This window comes from Astatotilapia calliptera, chromosome 22, assembly GCF_964374335.1.
Source record: "Astatotilapia calliptera chromosome 22, fAstCal68.1, whole genome shotgun sequence".
NCBI lineage: Eukaryota > Metazoa > Chordata > Actinopteri > Cichliformes > Cichlidae > Astatotilapia > Astatotilapia calliptera.
Genome location: NC_137442.1, coordinates 2,787,550 through 2,808,533, shown reverse-complemented (window position 1 = coordinate 2,808,533; position 20,984 = coordinate 2,787,550). Strand labels below are relative to the sequence as shown.

The following is a 20,984-nucleotide window of genomic DNA, read 5'->3' as shown; positions in this document are numbered from 1 at the left end:
ATGAATATTATCCGTAGTGTCCATCTTAACACAAGGTCACTCTTCTGAAAAGAAAAACAAATTATCATCAAGAGAACTAAAACCATGAATAACAATAATCAAGAAATATAAATTAAACACAGAACACTTGGTCACAGACCAATGAAAGCTATTTTGATTGAAAACATATTATGTTGTTTAATTTATAATGACGCAGAGTTGGTAAAAGAGGAAGAATTTATAGATTATCTGGGATGAAGAATAATTGAGTTCTTTAAAATAAATAACACAAAAACATCTGCCTTCATTGAATGAAAGCATTGAATAAATAAAAATATTTATATTTTTATTGAGATGTTGAAAACAGCAAAGCTTTTGGAGAATTTCACCAGCCATTTGTACAGTACTGCACTTAAAACAACACAGAAGAGCTACTGATTGAAGGTGTTAACTACAATTTCAAATGGAAACAGAGGATAGCTGGATTCTGAAATAAACACTGGATGCTGGGAAATGGTGCAAAGTAATTGAATGACTGTCTACTACAAACCATTTCATGGGGAAACAAGATTATCTTTGTAATTCATCTTGGAATAATGAGGAAACAAAGTATTTTGAGTTCAAGAGGTGAGCTTGCATGTATCAGCATGAGGTCCAGGAAATCATCAATCAGCTGACAAACTAAATCAAACATAGAGAAAAAAAACTTTATTACTGTCAAGTTACACTCAAGAACTGGAAGACTGGATTAGACTTTGCCAGTAAAACATTTAAAAGGTCAAAAACAGTTAAAAGATGAACTTTTTTCAGCATGACTGGAAGAGAAAATTAAAAGGATAAAAACTGATCTGATGCAAATCACAACATCTGTCAAAGATGGTGGAGACAAAGTTATAGCACTGATGGTTTTGGCTGTAAGTGTAGCTGGGCCACTAGTATTTACTGATAATGTTACTGCTGATAGAGGTAGCATGTCACAATCTGGGAGGCAGATTGTCTGGAGGAGGATTTGGACCCAAACGCAAGCACGGACGACAGCGTAGCTGTGAGCAAGTTTATTAACAATGAAAGGCAAAATATAAACCAGAGCAGAGCATTCGGTGGGCCTTGAAGGTCTGCACTTCAGTCACATCCTAGTTCTTTGAGTCAGATTCCACTGTGTTGGTGTACACAGTAAAACTGTGAAAATGTGTCATTGTCCAAAAACTATATTTAAACTAATGTTGTACGATGTTATTATGATGGTATTTGAAGAAGTCATATCAGCTGAGTCATGGCTGCTGTGCAAACAGTGAATGATTTAGTTGAGTTTGTTTGTTTCAGAGTCAGAGAGCCGTGTCTCTCTACAGTCAGAGGTTTTTGTACGGCGCCTCAATGAGTTTGTATCACTGTGGTGGACTTTTGGTGGAGGAACCAGACTGGAATTTGGAAGTAAGTCGAACTTAAACCTCTTTTATTTTATCAGATTTCTTTCTTGTGGTTATCTTGACTTTTCAGTGTGCCAGAAAACAAAAATCATTAAAATAGTTTTTAGATCAATTTTCATGAAGACACAAAGTTAGCTTCAGAATAAATGTTAAAATCAATATTAACAAATAATATAAAACATCAGAGTTGACTTGAGGATTATTGAGATATATATATGTCTGGTTAACTCTTGAGAGCTTTTGGTTTTAATTTAGTCTGTTAGAGTCAGAGAGCCGTGTCTCTCTACAGTCAGAGGTTTTTGTGCAGCGGCTCAGTGAGTTTGTATCACTGTGGTGGACTTTTGGTGGAGGAACCAGACTGGATGTTGGAAGTAAGATTATAAAGTTTTTAAAGAAACTACATCGAGGTTTAAATGTTAACTTTATAACAATGAAGTATTCATGTAGAGGTAATATTATAACCATTGTACACTGGAGGCTGACTCCATCAGCTTTATTTTGATTTTATGTCGACATTTCTGACATAAAGACGATGCATTGTGTAAATAATATAAACTGTCATCAGCCTGTGATTATTTTCTAGTTTGAAATCACAGTCACTGTTTCTAAGATGAATTAAATGTAACTGTCCTCAAGTTAAACAGAGTGAAGATAAAGATTTCTGGTCTTTTACTTAGTCAGTAAAAATGTAGAATTTGCTTAGAAATCATAAAAGCACTACAATAAATGACTGAAACTCACATGAGGTAAGTAGAAAACTTGTGTATTATACAGAACGGAGGTTTTTGAAGCTGAACATCTTGTATAATTGTTGCCATATCTGCTTATTTTATTGCCAGAAGTTAAAGATGGGCATTTGACAGTGTGCAGCACGTCTGGTGTTTCTGTTGTAGCAGATATCATTTCAAATGTCATTAAAATCATGTAAGCAGTAAAAGAAATTAATCCACATCATTCAAGTAGTGCTATTAAGTTTCTTATCTCCAACAAGTGATGTGTTATAGATAACTGATGAATTTGAAGCTAAAATAGTTTTGTAAATGTTTCCACATCTGCTTCTTTTATTTCCAGTGTAGTTTGAACATATTTCAGCTCAAACTGTGTGATGATTCTCTCTGTGCTGATATGCATGAGAGGTTTCTTAAAGGGAAGTGAAACAATGTGTGAGTGAATGACTGGTGGAGCAGAAAAAACACCTGACAGAAACTTCTTAACGGAGAAAATCAAATTGTGGTTCCTGTCCTCTAAGCTGATTGGTGTTTCCTAGGTGATGCCCGCCCCGCCCTGAAGGTGCTGGGTCCCTCCAGTGAGGAGCTGAAACAAGGGGAGGCTACAGTCATGTGTGTGGCCAACAAGGGCTTCCCCTCAGACTGGAGTCTGTCCTGGAAGGTGGATGGCAGTGGCAGCATCAGCTGGGAGGAGAGCAGGAGCCCCGTGGTGCAGGAGAACGACGGCCTCTACAGCTGGAGCAGCACCCTGAGGCTCCCTGCAGACCACTGGATGAAGGTGGGCTCTGTGACCTGTGAGGCCACGAGGGGCTCCCACACTCTGGTCTCAGAGCCAATGATGAGAGACCAGTGTCCCCAGTCCTGAACTATATGTGACTTTTATGCTGGTCTTACTTTCACACTGCATTCTGTAGCTTTTTTTTCCAATTTCTTCTCTCATTTTTCATTGCTTTGTTTAAAGTTTAAAGTTTGTTTAAAGTTTTAAAGAATAAAAAAAATCTACATTAAATAAGAATCGAGTGTTTGTCTTACTTTTGTGGTGATGTCAATATTAAACTCTAAATAATGATTTCCAGGATTCTTATTGGAAACCAGTGTGCTATCTGTAGTCAACATGAGTCAGTAGAATTAAGTCACTTTGAATACATGAAGTTAAGCGAAGTTTATGTTAAAGAATAAGTGCGAAGGGGAATTGATAAGAACTTAGAGATTATGATTTTATTACTGAGAATATTGAGCGACACCGCCGTTATTCATGCAAAGTCATTGCATGCTGTTTAATGAATGTTTCAGCATGTTGTAGCTTGTTATATAAAGCAATTTGAGTTCTCAGGTGGAGTAGAAAAGCACAATATAAGAATGAGTCAAATGATCAGTGTTGAGGTAGGTATCTTAAAGTATTCTATTATGCAGAGTACTTTTTTAAAGTAATGCAGTACATTATTTTGGTGTTTTTCTGTAAAATCACCTGAAACACACCATCTCATAACTATCATTTAACAATAAGAACTTATAGGCTACAGTCCCTCACGCCAATATAAATCCCTATCCTAATGAGGACACACATACAGTGGCTTGCAAAAGTATTCGGCCCCCTTGAACTTTCCCACATTTTGTCACATTACAGCCACAAACATGAATCAATTTTATTGGAATTGCAAGACAAAGTTATCAGACTAGTATTGAACAGCAAAAAAGAAAAAAATCTATTGGAAGTATTTATATAAGTTATGCAGACAATTGTGACTCACTGATTTTGGTGATTTATTGTGTTTTTTTTCTCTTTCTTTGAGATATGTTTTCATAATGAGCAATATTCAGGAATTGGTTCACATGTATTTGAGCTGCTATGAAGCAGAGGTCAAAGGTCAAAATTTGATTGACTGAGATACAGATAGATTTCCAACTTCTTCTTTTTTTCACTCAACAACATTTTCACTCTATCACTCTGTGTGTGTGTGTGTGTGTGTGTGTGTGTGTGTGTGTGTGTGTGTGTGTGTGTGTGTGTGTGTGTGTGTGTGTGTGTGTGTGTCCTCAGTGAACTGTATCAGTCTCTGCAGTATCTTCCAGCTGCAGCAGTCACTTCAGTTTCTGTTCAGTCTGACTGAGGGAGGTTTTTGTACGACTGTTTTTCACTGTGTGAACACATACTGACTGTTGATAACATGAACACTCTGACAGTAATAAACTGCTGCATCTTCAGCCTGGACTCCACTGATGGTCAGAGTGAAGTCAGAGTTTGATCCACTGCCTGTAAAACGAGCTGGAATCCCTGATTCTCGAGTACTAGCAGAGTGAATGAGACGTTTAGGAACTCCTCCATCTTTCTGTTGGTACCAGGCTAAATGGTTGTTGCCATGAACATTCTGACTGGTCCTACACTTGATGCTCACAGTTCCTCCCACAGCAGAGCTCACTGCTCCAGGCTGAGTCACTGTGATCTGTCCTCTGGACTCTGAGGACACAGAGACAAAAACATAAAGCAGCTTCATGGTTTTGTGGGCTTCATTTCAGAGGGACAGATGTTGATAGAGGAGAGGAGTTTGATTCTCTGGACTTTACCTGTGAAGCAGCAGCAGAGGAGAGTCCAGATGAGGACGCAGATCAAAGTCATGTTTTTGATGAGGAGGATTTCTGTGGCTTCTGTTGTGATGAAGGACAGCTGTCAGTCATCCAGTGTTCAACTCTCAGGACTATAAACTCTCCCAGAGCACTGGAGCATGGTGCTGCTGATGCAAAGTGCCTCTCTATGGAAATCATCTGACTGAAAACAACAAGTAGTTGGATCAAATAGTCGATGCTGTTTATCAGTTAATCAGTCAGTTTATGAAAATGTTTTCTTTCTTGTGTTTTAGGACACATCCACACATTGATGGATGTGTGGGATTTTTAAATTTGGGTATTTTCTGCAATCTTTTACAAAAACATGTCCATTGACTGAGAAAGGCAAGAAAATGTTTCATCATCAAACCAGAGCAGTACTTTGTGATATAACCCCAAGTGTTGCCAAATGCCAACAAAACATGCAAACAATGTCTGAAGATAAAGGCTCAGACATTCGTCCTTGTAAGACAAAATCTGATTTCCTCTTGTTCACTTAAAAAAAAGAAGAAAAGAAATGTTGTACTTGTCTACTCAAACACATGAACAGAGTTTCAGAGAATCTTCACCCTGAAAGAAGTTTTAGAAACTTACCTGTCAGCAAATCAAAGAACCGCGTAAGCAACAGGACAGAATAGAAAAGATTTCCCCCAAAAAAGAACCTGCACATTTGAACACGGCGTCAAAAATGAAAGACATTAAAAAAAATCAGAGGAAAGGTACAATTTGCAAAGCCTATTTTAGAGTTTTGTAAAACTCAGTACAAAAAAGTTGCAGTGATTCACATTGATGCATGATGCTGACCACAGGATGCAAAAGTTAAACATGACCACAGCGCAGAATCATTCATCTCTTTTTTAATTTGATATTTTTATAACAGGACAACCTGTGAGGCTGGAAAAACTTCGGTTTCATGCCCTGAACAGGTCACTTTCTGTTTGGTGATGTAGTGTCTGCAGTGTTGGGAAGGTTACTTTTAAAATGTATTCCACTACAGATTACAGATTACATGCCCCAAAATGTATTTTGTAACGTATTCTGAATACTTTGGATTACTTAATATATGATCATGCTTTTTACAACTACATGAATGCACTATTGCTGTGTGATTTATTACTGTTACTGAAGGCTACTCGCCGTACCAATAACAACTCGATTTTTACATCTTAATATAAATGAGTATCAGTAGGTGGACATTAGGTAAGGCTGCACTTTTTGCAGTGATCTGCAAACGCATATATAAAACAGGTCCGCGGCTCCGAACCGTAGTAAAGGGACCTCTGGCTAATCCGTCGGGTTCGTGTCGGGCTCGTAGCTGAAAACTAGCTTTACTTTGTTGTCTGGGTCAAGTTTGTAAGAGACAGAGAGAGACGTTGAAAGGCTGCTCCAGCAGAACTTATTGTTTCGGAGGAAAACACGAACACAGTGTCCAGTCCAGTCTTAACAGCTTACTTACAGCTGGGCTCGTCAGGCTCTCTTTTTGGCTGCTGTGGTTATTATTATATTTACATGTTTCCAGCTCCCGTTTCTGCTCGATGACAGCTCGTACTTTTTCTCCCTCTTCGCGCTCACAGACACATAACAGGTACAGCAGTCCATTCTCCCTGCAGCACGGACTACACTGCCCATCAGGCTGCATTCTTTAGGGCGATGCCTGTAACACTCTGCCTGTTGCCTTCATATTAAATCATTTTTTGAATAATAATTTTTTTAATATTTTTAAATATTTCTTCACGTCATAATGCTGGCAGCAAGTAGAGATGACATGGGCCGCAAGATTGAGACACAGACATCAGAGCCTCTTAATGTTTTCTTTGAGTTTCAACCAGCATGGAATTACCATAGAGAGTGCACAGCCTAACATATGAAACAGGAGAAGACGTGTAATCCATTTATTTCAACAAAGTAATTGTAATCTAAATTGATGTGATTAGCAGAGTAATCCAAAGAGTGGAAATGTGCTGGAAATATCTTTTATTTTATGAATTTGTCACATGTTTTAGTAATATCACTTTTGGGTCACTTCAAGGTTCACATGTGGGGAAGATTCAGCTTTAACTCTATTGCACAAAGTCAGGCATCGTGAGAAAGTTGGTGACACCCAGAGGGGGAGAATTCAACAGGTGGTGAAGTCTTTTGTTAATCAGGTCTTTGAGGATGTGGGGAAGAGGCAAGGAGCAGTCTCTATGTGACACTGGAAGAGGAGACAAGGTTGTAAACTCTCTCCCTCTCTTGGAGGGGTCAAGGGTGTGACAACAGCTGTGGAAATGCCTTCTGTTTGACTGTATTTAAAGAGGGTTGCTATTCATCATTAGAGACACGCATCAGTGCCCCACTGAATGTCGTCTCTCCCTCAACTGCTTGGGAATTAAAAAGGTGCTGGCTCATCGTGTCTGCAGACTTTGTTGATTATATTTCCATGACATTATTCTGCAGTGACAAAGTGAGATATGTCACAACAAAGGAGCGAAAACTGAAAAAGTGTTTGTTTACATTCTTGAGTTAACACCGAATACAAAAGCTTCAGTGCTCTTTGGTACGGATTCTCCAGGTTTCTTTTATTTAAAAGTATTATAATTACGATTTTGATTATGTCCCCACATTCGGTGTCAATGATGGTGATGATACTGGAGGATAAACGTGAGCTCTAACACATCTGCTCAAATTTACACAGCTTTCCCATCACTTCATTGTAGGGGTCGAGTTTTTCTTTATTTGTTACCTGTCTATGAATCTACAGTGTTCAGTTGAGTCACATTCCAAATATGCTGTGAAAAACTCTTTTTAAACGAGTCGTGCTGGAGTCAGTCAGATGATTTCCATAGAGAGGCACTTTGCATCAGCAGCACCATGCTCCAGTGCTCTGGGAGAGTTTATAGTCCTGAGAGTTGAACACTGGATGACTGACAGCTGTCCTTCATCACAACAGAAGCCACAGAAATCCTCCTCATCAAAAACATGACTTTGATCTGCGTCCTCATCTGGACTCTCCTCTGCTGCTGCTTCACAGGTAAAGTCCAGAGAATCAAACTCCTCTCCTCTATCAACATCTGTCCCTCTGAAATGAAGCCCACAAAACCATGAAGCTGCTTTATGTTTTTGTCTCTGTGTCCTCAGAGTCCAGAGGACAGATCACAGTGACTCAGCCTGGAGTAGTGAGCTCTGCTGTGGGAGGAACTGTGAGCATCAAGTGTAGGACCAGTCAGGATGTTTATAGCAACGACCGTTTAGCCTGGTACCAACAGAAAGATGGAGGAGTTCCTAAACGTCTCATTTATGGTGCTAGAACTCGACAATCAGGGATTTCAGATCGTTTTACAGGCAGTGGATCAAACTCTGACTTCACTCTGATTCACTCTGACCATCAGTGGAGTCCAGGCTGAAGATGCAGCAGTTTATTACTGTCAGAGTTATCATATTATCAACAGTCAATCTGTGTTCACACAGTGAAAAACAGTCGTACAAAAACCTCCCTCAGTCAGACTGAACAGAAACTGAAGTGACTGCTGCAGCTGGAAGATACTGCAGAGACTGATACAGTTCACTGAGGACACACACACACACACACACACACACACACACACACACACACACACACACACAGTAGTACAGGTCCTCCATCTTTTTTTTTTTTACCCAAAAAGGGTTTAATTTGTGAGAGTAAACTTGTGCAGTGTAAATAGTCAAACAGTAAAATGTAAACCTTGCAGCAGTTAAGGAGTGAAAGGCCATTTTTGTTGAAACACTTGTTTCCTGGTTAAGAGCATTGCTTAGAAACTCGTCTTTGGTTTACTTTTCATTTTCTGTTTGGGAAGATTGGGGAACATAAGGACCTGTTTTCTTGTTTTGGCATTGCTCACATCCAAAACAAATAAACTCCTCTATACCAAAACGAACCTTCTTATCAACTCACATTGTTGTGCAAATAAAGTCATCCTGTTTTTATTAAGCTGTATATTTTCAAACATGAACATTGTTAAAATGATTTGGTCGATGTTTCATCTTTCACTTTGTTATTCTCCTGGTCTTTCATTTGTTCAACTGTGATGCTAAAGTTCAAAAAACAAATCCCAGAATTGTTTTCAGTTAAGCTAAGCAGTGGCTTCATGTTCTAATTATCTTTAACATTACAGGGCTCTAGAATAACTTTTTGCCTTGGTTGCACTGGTGCGCCACTTTTTCAACCGCATCGCTTAACACCGCAGTTGTACATGTGCCCTTTTTTGGGGGGAAATTGCTGTCCATACAGACAATATTGATTTGTAAATGATTAACTAACAATCTTGTTCTTGTGCTTAAAGTGCTTTGGCACTCTTTGGCCATAAGAATGCAGAGATGGCACCGGGTGTTATGGCACGCCGTCTTTCTCTCGGTTCTGCAATGTTTGTGTATTATGTTCTTAGTGGTGTCCCTGCTAGCTTTGAAAACCCACTCCCTGTTGGTGTATGAGCGACAGACGCTTTTTAACATCCGTGACTCACTGCTGATGCTCCACAGTGTTAGCGAGCGATAGGGATGGGTATCGAAACCCGGTTCTTGTTGAGAACCGGTTCCCACTGTTTCAATTCCTTGGAATTGTTTGCCATTTTTGCAAACGATTCCCTTATCGATTCCAGTCGCCCCAATGACGTCACCACGCTGCGGAGCGTCATTTACCCAGCAGGAAACACTGCGCCTAAGCGGCTCAAACGCTCAAAAGTTTGGTTATACTTTACGAGAACGGATGACAACGGGGCAACTTGCAAAGTAGATATTTCATTTAAGGGAGGAAAGACTACGAATATGCAAAAAACACACGATGACCTTAAATCAATGTCGTGTTTTTAATTCCGCCTCGTGAATCTCAACCCAGCAGCAGCGGTAACGTTTGCACGTCCTCTCCCGTTAATGCGGCAGGTAAATAATCAACTAACAGTGCATATTATGTTAGCGCGATCTGCCTTATTACAAACCTGCCATTACTGTGCATTTAGTGACCATGATGAGACAGAGTCTGGCTCAGATGCTGGCAGTTCTCGCTGCAGTCTACCGGTAGCGTCTCCTTTCAGACCAGGATAGACGAATGTCACCGAGCAGTGACTCAGTTTGTGGTCAAAGGCTTGCACCCATTTGTCACAGCAGATGCCCCGATTTTAAGCAAGTGAATGTGTTTAATTGTAGGCAGGGACATTACTGGATATTCTTGTGTAATTGCTACTGAATAATTTATGTTATACTTTGTTATTGCTACAGAAGAATATTTATTTTATTATTTTACATTTACAATTTTTTTTTTCCTGGGGACCCTGTGACACCCCATTGAAGAGCCGTAGGCTGGATCTCTTAAGATCTCACTGCTGGGTTTGTAAGGCCATGTTACTCATAAATTTCTATCTTGTTCAAAGAGAAGATAAAAAACAAAGTTCTAAGCTAATCGACCTTAGTGTTCTCCTTTTTTAAAAAGAATCGATAAGAGAATCGATAAAGAATCGAATCGTTAAACAGAATCGAAAATGGAATCGGAATCGTGAAAATCTTATCAATACCCATCCCTAGCGAGCGACCTGGAGGAATCCTGCCGCCGTGCCGGAGGAGCCACTTCGCCGTGATCGCTGCTCTGCGCTTCCACAGGTTTAGAAACTTATTCCCGTTAACGACAAGGAAGCAAGATGAACAGCAATTTTACTTGCTAGCAAGGGAGGCTGGTTGGAACCAGGCTCTTGGAGCTAAACGCTCCTCACCTGTCTGCTAGCCAGCATCAAGTAAACAGCCTTCCTTGCAGCTTTTTATTCTGAGAACACAAACACCACTCGTTGTAAAACCCCCCTATGGTCACAAAGGGTTAAAACACTGCGTGTGTGTGTGTGTGTGTGTGTGTGTGTGTGTGTGTGTGTGTGTGTGTGTGTGTGTGTGTATGCTTGTTTGGTGGTGCGTTTGTGTGACCTCCTGCTTATCAAAAGGGTCATAAAAGCAGGAAGCTTACTAACCAAGAAAACAGAACCCTCACATAGGATGTCCCTATAATGAAACACTACAGCCTCCCCCACCAACAAACAGGCTGGAGAGGTGGTCAGAGACAAAGGAATGTCTTTGACCATGCTGCTTGAACTAAGTCTTACACATTTAAGTAACACAATGACAACATTTAACAATTTGACTCCAACAGTCCCCCCTTTTTGTCAACTTTGTACTTAAATTTCCACTTATGCACCCTTGTGTTTGACAGTTCAGTATAGGCTTCATTCACACACAGCTCCTCACATCATTCACTTCCTACTGCTGCAAAAGTTCACAGTTCATACATGTACGAAACGTGCTTAGCAATTATCCTACTTCTCATTCATCTCACACACAGTAAACTACATCCTGCAAGGAAACAAATGAATGTCAACAGTCAAAAACAAGAATCAACGTTCTCAAAAGAATATGCACTACAATCCAAATGTATGCAGACATAGGCATTCAAACACATCCGTTGGTTTTTGGTTTGTCCATGTGGCTTCCAGCTATCTTCAAAGCTGTAGCCTGGTCAACACTCCTCTTTATGACCCCTTTCAAACCCCCAAATCTTCTCACTGTACACATCCTGTGGGGTGATCGAGTCACCTGGTGAATCATCTGCATTTACAACTCCTCTCCTTTCCTGTTGTCACTGCAGAAAAAGTTTTTTAAAGGAAATTGGATCAAGTTGTTTATGATCTTCTCCCCCCTTTTTGAGTCATGTCCACCCATGGCTCAAAACTCCAACCAACTTATATAAGTGTACATGATGTAAATGTAAACAAAAGAAAGCCCCTTTGACTGTCTGGCTTTTTCTTCATAATGATAGCCATATTAGGACACATAAAGGCAATGGTTATATATCTATATATTTTAGCACAAATGACAATATAAAAAATATCAATCCTAACAATGCCCATGTGTCAAAGTAACTGAGAATAAAAAACAGAAAACATGAAGGAGATATTCCTGCCCTGGCTTTTTATAGCAGATAATCTTAAAAATATTTTGCAATTTTGCATAATTTTAAAAAAGTTTACATTTCTTCAGTATTGAACAGCAGAAAATAGGTTTTCTTGTCCGAGGTCATTGAAGTAAAAGAAAAAAAGAAAAAAAAAGACAGAGGCTGACAGCGCTGTAAACAACGGTAGACTGGTGGGTAATAAGCGAAGGAATAATGCAGAAAACAGAGATTTGAGACGGGAAACTGTTCTTGAAGTACAGAGAGAGAGAGAGCTGTGCATGAAGTGTGATTTTTATCTTGGTGGAAACAAAACAGTAAAGTAAGAGGGAATTCATGACGATGTTTATCAGATGTGAATAGTTTGTTGCTTCTTTTGCTGCTGGTTCAGTCAATTTTGCTTGGAGAGAGACAAAACTTGCAGCTCAGAATCAGCACAAAAAAGACGTAAACAGTGCGGACCCGACGCATCAGAATCAGTGAGCTGTCGGCTTTCAGCCCGATGGCGTGTCCGTCTACGTGCCGTCGTGTGAGAAAGCAGAGAAAGCTGATTCTGATGCGTCGGGTCCCTCTGTGTGTTTACGCTGTGTGTCTTTGTGTGGAATCCGTTTACCTGCTCTCATTTACTGTTTGGTGGTTGATAAAATACTTTTGTGATCTTTAACCTGAGATTCCGGTGTTTCTGGGAAAATATATTTATGTTTAAAACTCGATTTAGGATTTAATGAATCAATGTCGCTTTATTCAAGCTACTCACCTCTCTCTATCTGCCTGTACTTTCAAACGTACAGACGGACTACATGAATATCTGAACTACGACCAATCAGAGAGGTCCCACCCCTGATTATCTCTGATTGGTTTAGACCACGATAGGAGCATAATGTGTGTCAGTTGTTGACCACAGGGAGAGTTTCAGAGTTGCAGAGAGTGTTTTTTTATTTATTTTTTACTCGAATAGTTGGTCGTACCGCTGCGACCTGAGATTATTTTTAATCGCACTTGCAACCAAATTGGTTGCACTCTACAGCCCTGCATTACATTTAATTTTTCTAACTTAGCTTTGCTCCAGTGGTAATTAGAGTGAAAGGACTTGAAAATCAAAGTTTTACTCGTCTCTGTAAAACAAATTATTCATACCACCTTTACTTAACAGGAGCTTTACTGTGATAGTTTTAATGCATTCTTCTATATTTAGTATGGTTTTAATATTTTCGTATTTTAAATTACGCAGGATATATGATAAAACAATAATTTACTTGCAAAGAGTTTTAATTTCTACACAAATACTTTCATTATGTGGAAAAAAAGTATTTGAGATGGAATTGTTTTATTTGATCTGAGAACAAAAATAAATTGTTCATTGTTAATTTATTTAGATCATATAAACAATATACAGGTACATTTAGCAAAGAAAGTAAGAGAGAAAAAATACTACAGACGGGCATCTGAGGGTGAGCGGAGCGTGCCAAGCTCCAATCGACAGCACAGAGGGAGTTCAATGATGGCATCATGATTCTGTGAGCAGCACAGAAACCAGAAGCTAGGGTGGTGATGGGGAATGACCGACGGCAATTTCCTAAGAACATCACCTAATGCTGTGTCACTGTGCTAAGCATACTTTGACAATCTGAAGAGGGTCTTCCTTTGTGTCATTGTTGTTGTCATTTGCATCATGACCTGTTGAAAGATTTTATTATGTTTATGTTTAGAAGTACATTTCATTTGAGGTTCTCTAGATGTGTTTGCTCTTTTTACTAGAGAAGTTACACTGTGCAAGCTCAGCAGGAAGTCTCTACCGTTGTATGTTATCTCTTCCTGCATGTGTCTGTGACGCAGTCTCTACCGTTATATGTTATCTCTTCCTGCATGTGTCTGTGACGCATACATGCTTGAGTATAAATAAAGGGTGGCAACTGCTGCGGTGAGTGAGTCTCCGTTTGAAATCTCACCCGTGTGCACGTTAAACCTGCAAACCTGTCTGAGTATCATTTATTCTGACCTGAGTTGCATTACAGGAAAACTCCTGACATTTCTTGGTCCTCCGAGCCGGAGGGACACCACTTTGCGTGATCCCACAGGAAAACCTCATCGAGTCCTGACGTCGTGAGAAGCCCGCGCTGAAGTCTGTCGACAGCTCCTGTCTAGGTACAGGATAAAAAACCAGAGACGTAGAATTCGGGTTCTGGCCAGCGTTCTTAAAAGTGGTACACGACGCTGGGGGTCGATGAGGGAGACTTGACAACCGGCAAAGTCAACAAACAGGTGAATATTGACACTCTGAGACACGTTGCGTAAAACCGTGTAAGCTCGCCCAGAGAGGGGCTGGTAGCATTTAAAAGCTCGCCTGAAGAAGGCTGGTAGCATTTTAAAATAAAATAGAGCTCGTCTGAAATAGGACTGGTAGCTCCCCTGTAGAGGGTAAAATTAGCGCGCGCATAAAGGTATTTATTGTTTTATTTTTGTTGGTGGAATAAGTTGATTTTCCAGCACAATAAGAAGGCTGAACTATTCCACTAATTTGTTTACTGTTGGCCACCCAAGTACTGGTGAAAAGAGAAAAAGGTCGTGTTTTATCACGTAAAGCTGACACCGCTTTCAAGAATAGCTTGAAAGTAGAAGGCCGTGTCAACTACCTCTCTCGATTCTCGTGCCAGAGAAGGTGCCGCAGTTGTGTAGTTATAAAGGATTAAAATGGGTAACGAAGCTTCAAAACTCACTGCTGACGAGCAGTGGTTAGAGAAAAAATGTCCAGGTGCCGGACAAACTAGTGCATGCAGATGGAGAAATCAAAAGAAAACTAAATGTCCCACATGGGAGGGAAAATGTAGCCCCTCCGCATTGACTAAATTAAAAGAAACCCTCCAAGCAGAAATAAATACTGAAAAGAATCCTAAAAAGAAGACAAAACGTATTCAAGAGTTGCAGTATTTCAAAGCGTGGAAAGAGGAGGAAGAAAGACGTAGTGAAAATAGACAAAAAAGGCAAAAGAAAAAAGAAACAGCATTACAAAACTCATAGCCACCCCCTTATGTACCAACGCCGTCAGCACCAGAACCGCAATCAAAAAACCCGTTTACCAACCAATCTAACCCCTATGCTCAAGCCCGACATGCCTTAAACTGTATGGCTGTAAATAAAAATCCACAGGAAGACATAGGGAGAGATCCGACAGGCAGGGACATGGGAGGAAATGTTGACCCCCCAGGACCCTCTGAATTATTCCCAATGATAGCTACACCCAATCCTAGATATTGACAGCTGACCGGTGGTGCAAATAATGAGCGAGATGAGAACCCAAACATATTTGTTTTTAGACCATGGTCACAAACAGATAGACAGAATGTACTCAAAGATGTCCCATCTTTAAATGAAGGTTTCATACAGTGGAGAGAAGCTGTCGAGTTAATTAGAAGACAGTGGTATTTGAATGGCCATGAAATGCTCCAAGTGATACAAGACTTGTTAGGATTAAAAATGGGAACAGTGAGGGAAAATTTTACAGGATCAGATGAAAATGGTAGGGCCCTAGATCCCGGATCTGATGACTTACAAGCTGCCATAACACACTTGTATGAGCGGATTAGAGTCCGCCTGGCCCCCAGAGCAGATTACGCAAAAATAGGAGAAGTAAAACAAAAGGAAGCCGAGACAGCAGCAGACTTCCTCGACCGGCTACGCCCGGTTTTTAGACAGCATTCAGGCCTAGATTATGAAGAAGGCCCAGAGAGACCATACCAACAGCAATTAAAGAACGCATTCCTAAACGGTCTCCTTCCCCCAGTTAGAGCCCATGTTGAAAAACACTGGGTAACAATGAATACCGGTAACCTAACAGATGCTCTGCAGTATGCAGAACATGCAACCCGAGTGCTAAAAAAGAAAGAGAAAGGAGGTGTTTTCACTGTGGATCCTGAAACAGGATTTGTGGCATTTGCTGGTGGATACAGAGGACAGAGACAGGGACAGCGGAGGAACAGAGGAAGGAAAAGAGCAGGTTTCAGAGGAGATAGAGGGGACAAAAATGATAGAGACAATCGCTGTTATAACTGCGGAAAGGAAGGACATTTTGCAAGAGACTGTAGGAATGGAAGTGAGAATCAGAGTAAGTGACTAGAACAGGAAACAGAAGAGGAGACAGAAATTTTCAACATAGAACAGTTGCTTTTAGGTTCCGAACACAAACCCACAGCAACAATCCATGTAAGTGGCCAACCCATGACCATGTTATGTGACACTGGAGCATGTAAAACCGTGTTAAATCAAAAGCCCAAAAATTTAAAATACTCAAGTGACACCCTGATAGTTAAATCTGCATCAGGCCACACCAGTGTTAAATCATTAACAGAAGGATTGTTGCTAGAACACAAAGAAGCGGCAGAAGTTGTAAAAACCAATGTATATATGACCCATCCTGCCCAGTCAACCTTTTAGGGAGAGATGCTTTAAAAAAACTAAAGATCGGTGTGGTGCCAGGGCCAGAGGGCATGTATGCTAAACTAATGTTGCATGAAGAGCAAAGTCTTGAGGCCCGTCAGTTTAGTGTGTGTGAAGGACAGGGGGAACCCCACTATTATTGGACATTAGACTTGCCTCCATTAGAACCCTTGCAGCATATAGCAAATCGCTACTTGCCAACCCAATCAAGAAAGCTAGATTTTGCTGATTACCACAACACCTTAAGGTTCAAACAAAGTCCAGGTCATGACCCCATATATGACCAACAAGTGCACAGACTAGGCCCACAGAAACTCACACTGCAACACCTCTATGTTACCCAAAGCGGTAATGCAGTGTGCTCTGTAATACAGCCAGAAAAGGTCCAAGAGCTAAGCAGGATGCCAAAACCACATGTGTCAATAGCACGTAATGACAATACGGACTGGAAAGACTTAGGCCGCATCCTCACTCAGGTTGAAAGGGACAGATATGAGTCAACTGAGGAAACACATGAAGGGTGGCTTCAGGGCCGTAGAACAGGATGTATGAGGTACACATTAGGGTGGGTACTCACAACACAGCCAGCAACCCACATGATTGACTGCGCAGATGCACACATGCACGAAGTTAGTGAGGATTGATACACACTCTCTTTAGAACAACATCCAGAATTAGAAGAATTACCTGCAAAGCTGTGGTCCATAGGACCAACAGATGTAGGACTAATTAAAGGAGCAGATCCTGTTGTAGTAAAAACCACCACAACTTACAGGCCAGTAAAACCACAGTATCCCCTCACAACAGAAGCCAAAGCAGGAATAAAACCAGTAATTGCAGACATGGAAAAGGCAGGCATCTTAATAAAAATGACTAAAGTAACCTGTAAAACACCCATTTTCCCAGTGAAAAAAGCAAATACCGGAAAGTACCGTCTAGTACATGATCTCAGGGCAATAAATGAAGTAACAGAACAAATCCCACCTGTGGTAGCAAATCCACACACAATCCTGAATCAAGTGACCCCCAAGGAACAGTGGTTTTTAGTTATAGATCTGTCAAATGCATTCTTTTCTGTACTACTGCACCCTGACTCGCAGCATCTGTTCGGGTTCACCTTTGAGGGTCAAAAGTACACGTACACAAGGTTACCTCAGGGCTTTCAGAACAGCCCCACCTTGTATGCAGAGGCTCTAAAAAAGTCCATGTCACTGTGCACACTCCCCGCCCCGGGACAGTTTCTCCTGTATGTAGATGATATACTCATCACAGGGAACACACAAGCAGACTGCAAAGCAAACACAATGACAGTGTTACACCATTTAGCTGAGCAGGGCCATAAAGTCTCACAACACAAACTACAACTGTGGAGCCCAAAGGTTACATACCTAGGACACACACTCACAGGGGAAGGGAAGACACTGTTAGACAGCAGAAAACTAGCAGTACAAAATGCTCCAAAACCGCTCACGAAACAACAAATGATGAGCTTTTTAGGTCTTTGCAATTTTTGTAGAAGCTGGATACCTGAATATTCTTCTTTAGCTCAGCCTTTGCAGAATCTAATTTATGGTAAAAACCTAGCACTGAAAGATAAAATAGAATGGACACCAGAAGCGGATGAAGCGTTCAGTAATCTAAAACTCGCACTCCAGACACATACAGTTTTAGCATTACCAGATTATGACAAACCTTTCTACTTGCATGTAGACGGAGGTGCAGGCTACATGAAGGCTGTTTTAACGCAGGCCTTCGGGGAAAAGCAACGTCCACTTGCGTTTTACTCGTGCAAATTAGACTCAGTTGCGTCCGGTTTGCCTACCTGCATACAAGCTTGTGCAGCTGCAGCAGAGGCAGTTAAAAAATCTGCTGATATTGTTCTCGGACACACATTGATTATCAAAGTCCCACATGCTGTGACCTCCATTTTGTTACAAGCAAACTTGTCTTATCTCACACATGCAAGACAACTTTCCTATGTAGGTATTCTGCTTTCACAGTCACACATCAGAATTGAGAAGTGCGGACAGTTAAATCCAAGCACACTTCTTCCTACTGTGCAAGATGGTGACGCGCACTGCTGTATAAAGAAGCTAGATGAGGAAACAAAACCACGTGCTGACATTTACAGCACACCACAAGCTGGCTTCGTTAACATCTTTGTAGACGGTTCAGCGTTCAAAAATAGTCTCGGGCGAAACTGTGTAGGTTACGCAGTAACCACAGTAGACACAGTTTTAGAAGCAAAAGCCCTAACTTCCTCTTTTTCAGCACAGAGTGCTGAACTCATTGCTGTCATACGTGCATGCCAGCTACACAAAGGTCAAGATATAAACATTCACACTGACAGCCAATATGCCTTTGCAGCAGTGCATCATTTCGCAAAAATTTGGCAGAATAGAGGAATGATCACTTCCACTGGCAATCCAGTGCAACATGGAGATCTTTTAAAGGCACTGTTGGAAGTGATAACATTGCCAAAACAGTTAGCATTATGTAAATGTGCTGCACACCAGAAAGACAACTCAGAGGTCACTAAAGGCAATAACTTCGCAGATCAAGCCGCAAAAGCAGCAGCACAACAAACTATAGACACATTAATGTCTGAATCCTCAATGCAAATACCACTTGATGTGCTTAAAAACGAACAAAAAGCCGCACCGACTACTGAACAAAAGAAATGGTTAAAATGTGGAGCACAGCTAGAAAATGATTTGATGACTTGTAATGGCAAACCAATACTACCAAAATCCCTACACAAAACAGCAGCATTAGTGACACACGGTTCCACTCATGTGTCAACGGGAGGAATGGTAGATATACTTTCTAAATATTTCTATACTCAAAATTTCGAAAATTCAGCAAAAGAATTTGTCAGAACATGCATGATTTGCCAAAAACATAATGCACAGGGAAACCTCAGACCAAAAAGAGGAAACTTTCCCACACCACTTCATCCTTTTCATACAATCCACATGGATTTTATTGAACTAAATGAATGCCAAGGCTCAAAATACGCTCTAGTGATCATAGACGTATTCTCAAAATGGCCAGACATCTATCCAGTAAAAAAAGCAGACGCCATCTCAGTAGCAAAATGTTTGTGCAATCATTTCATTCCAACATATGGCATCCCCACTCTGATAAGATCAGACAACGGGACACATTTTGTTAATGAAGTGATCAGCAAGGTCTCTGAAGCACTAGGATTCAGCATCAAACATCACTGTGCTTACCACCCACAAAGTGCCGGACTAGTGGAAAGAACTAACGGCACAATAAAACAGAGACTGAGAAAATGCATGGAAGAAACAGGGAGACCATGGCCTGAGTGTATAGGCCTAGTAAAAATGTGGATGACATTGACACAAAGTTCTCAGAAACTCACACCTTTTGAAATCATTCATGATAGACCATTTCCACTACCAATCACAAGTGAGCCCATAGATAAGTCAATAAGAGAAACTACACTAGCTGAATGGATGACTAAATTGCTTGAAAATAAAGAGATTGTTCTAAACAACCAACAGCCGAGTGATTCATCTCCAGTGTCTTGCAGGTTGAAGCCAGAAGATTGGATCCTGATAAAGGTGCTCCACAGGAAAAATTGGAGTTCACCCCGTTGGGAAGGACCATATCAAGTACTCCTGACCACACCAACAGCGTGCAAAATTGCCGAAAGACCCTCTTGGATTCATCAGAGCCACTGTAAAAAAGTGACAACATAGACTAAGAGACGCCGACGCCCCTGCCTGTAGGTGATCTAGGAAGGTGGAGAGAGGGCTGTTTTGGGTAGAATCCCGCCCTGTTCTTCTCGCCCCTAGTCTACTCACCTATAGGACGCTCGTCCTCCTAGTGGCTAGTATTGCACTCCTGGTGAGTTTATTAACACTCACCCGAAAGAAAGAAGATGAACAGCACCACCTGCAGACAAGAAGGACACATGACGACTCACATCTTCGTGACATGACGCAAGACCACATTCACCCATGGATGAACAACGCATGGTATCGATATATACATGACAGCACACTCAGGAAAGACTGCTATGTTTGCTCCTATATGCCCCCAACGACACAATACGCCACCTTGTACGCGAAGGGAATGAACATGGTTCAGGCACAGTGTGCCGCAAGTTACGCCAGCCTTGGGTATCAATACCGGGGAATTGTGATTGACTATTATTATTATTATTAACCTTTATTTAACCAGGAAAAGTCCCATTGAGATTAAAAACCTCTTTTTCAAGGGAGTCCTGGCCAAGAGGCGACAACACGTTGAAATTACAAAGTTACATACATATTATAAATAACAATTACATTTTAAAAACATTTTTCTCTGGCTCTCTCAATCTGGACTTAAAAGCATTTAATGAAATAAGTTCTGCTATCTTCCAGTCTTTTTGCATCATGTTCCATGTGAAAGGGGCAGCATAAGTAAAAGCCCTCTTTCCCAGTTCAGTTCTGGCAAATGGAACATTGAGCAAAAAAAGATCGCTTGAACGCAGGCTGTAAGAAACAGTACTTCTCCGTGTGAGCAGATCGCAAATGTAGGTGGGCATTTGTCCAAGCAGGGCCTTATAAATAAAGATGCACCAGTGAGCAAACCTCCTGGAGGACAACGAAGGCCATCCCACTCGAGCGTACAGATCACAACAATGGGTCAAGGCCCTACAGTTTGTAATAAACCGTAAAGAGGCATGATAAACTGAGTCAATCTTATGAAGACTATCTATGAGAAACCTCTCGAGATAGGACTACCAAGTGGCACATGTGACGAATGGTTCTGGGTTGACCTGAAAGAAAAACACAGGAGTAAGGCTAGATCATTCCCAGTCTTTCTCGAAAACAATGGGAATTTGAGCCACACCCTATG

General features: G+C 40.9%; 1 protein-coding gene and 1 long non-coding RNA gene across 2 annotated transcripts in view; one reads left to right on the top strand and one right to left on the bottom strand.

The window, feature by feature from the left end:
• Window positions 1–20,984, bottom strand: part of LOC113015304 (uncharacterized) — a 325,186-nt gene that overhangs the window by 95,843 nt on the left and 208,359 nt on the right. The gene's annotated exons all lie outside the window — the stretch shown is intronic.
• On the top strand, window positions 7,505–8,684 carry LOC145423574 (uncharacterized). Its single transcript, XR_013904622.1, has 2 exons — window positions 7,505–7,745; window positions 7,853–8,684. It is a non-coding gene; the product is annotated as an uncharacterized LOC145423574 (long non-coding RNA).